This window comes from Siniperca chuatsi, linkage group LG20, assembly GCF_020085105.1.
Source record: "Siniperca chuatsi isolate FFG_IHB_CAS linkage group LG20, ASM2008510v1, whole genome shotgun sequence".
NCBI lineage: Eukaryota > Metazoa > Chordata > Actinopteri > Centrarchiformes > Sinipercidae > Siniperca > Siniperca chuatsi.
This window is the reverse complement of record NC_058061.1, coordinates 7,509,675-7,511,287: the sequence shown is the minus strand read 5'-3', so window position 1 is coordinate 7,511,287 and position 1,613 is coordinate 7,509,675.

Below are 1,613 nucleotides of genomic sequence, written 5' to 3'. Positions count from 1 at the left end.
CAGCTATTTCAGAGTTTTATTGCAATATTCAAGCAGGCATTTAGTGAAAAGGATCCTCCGCCTGCCGGCTAAGAGAATGCTGTTATGAAAATCATCAGTTGTATTTCAATCATATGCGTCACACAACATTTGCTTCTCTTAGAGACTAACAGTTGACCTTTAATTGATACACAGCTGTCCAATTGCACAATTGTCCATTCAAAGTTGTATCTATCTTGAGGTGAACTTTCTGCCTTTTTTCTGCTGAGTCACCTGACAATGACACTCAACAGCTGTTGGGAATGGTAGCTTGAAAACTTTCAACACAGATAGAGAAATCAAAGTCGCCCTGTGTTCTCAGCTGAAGGACAGACAGTCCTCATGCATGAAACAACAAGATTTATAAAAAGTTCTGCTCTGCATTAATTGCATATGACTTGAATTATTTTCTTATATTTTAATATTTTTTTCCGTTATACACTATATTCACCATATTCCAGCACATATCTTCAATCAGCATACAAGCACTAAAATGTGGCCCCTTCTCTACATATACATAATTTTCTTTCCACTTTTATCTCCAGTAATAAAAATCTAATTTAAAAAGAAAAACAAAAACAAATGGGGGAAATGTCAATAATTTACATAAAAGAAACCAAGAAATAAAAACAAAAAACCCCTAAAACTAAACGATTGCCTTTCACTTCTTAAAAGTTACATTTATGTTTTTAAAGCTGCACTAATCAATTTACACTATTTGCTAACAATAGATCAATTGTGTGTAATGTGAAAAGGTCAACCCACAGAGAATTATCACTGACTCTGTAGTTCCCCTCAGCTTTATGGCACATTTCAGCATCTTTCAGCTCATTGTTTTGGTTTTATGGCTGTAACTTTAATGTTTTGATTCACTCTCACCGCTCTCATCAGTGTGGTTTTAGGCTACAGCCAGCAACTGTTTTCAGCAAAAAATTCTACCTGCTCAGCACCAAGTGGCAACCAGACAAAGTTAGCAAAAAGCTGGTGAACATAAAGGAGCATTTAGCAGCTAAAGATGCAGATATTTTTTTCAGGAGTTGGTAGAGACCAAAAAGAGAGCTAAAAGAAGAGTAAATATTGTATTTGCGTTCATTGTGTGAACAGAAACAAGACACAAAATAAATGTTAATGTTGCTTTGTGTCTGCCAGATGTATAAATACACAAGTATTTGCTAACTCATTAGTCATATTAGCTTTATAAGGTGATGATATGTCGTGTCGTGTTTACATTGTGTTGTGTTGCCTCCAATTGGCCAAAAAAACAACAATTAAAACAGCTTTAAACATGGCTGGTCTTTAGACGAGAATATTACCAATAACCATATCTTAGACACTGTAATGGTCAAATGTTTTCCAGATTTCTTTATAGACACCCAGTTTGCCTATCAGTTTTTTCCCCATTCCCATACAGTGTGCCATTGTTTAATGCAAACAACTTGCTGGGATTTAAATATCTTTTGGACTGTAGATAAGACAAAACAAGCAAGAGGCAAACACCATCTCCACATTTAAGAGTAGGCTTAAGACTTTCCTCTTTGATAAAGCTTATAGTTTGGGTCAGTCCTGAACCATCCCTTATGCTGCTATAGGCTTAG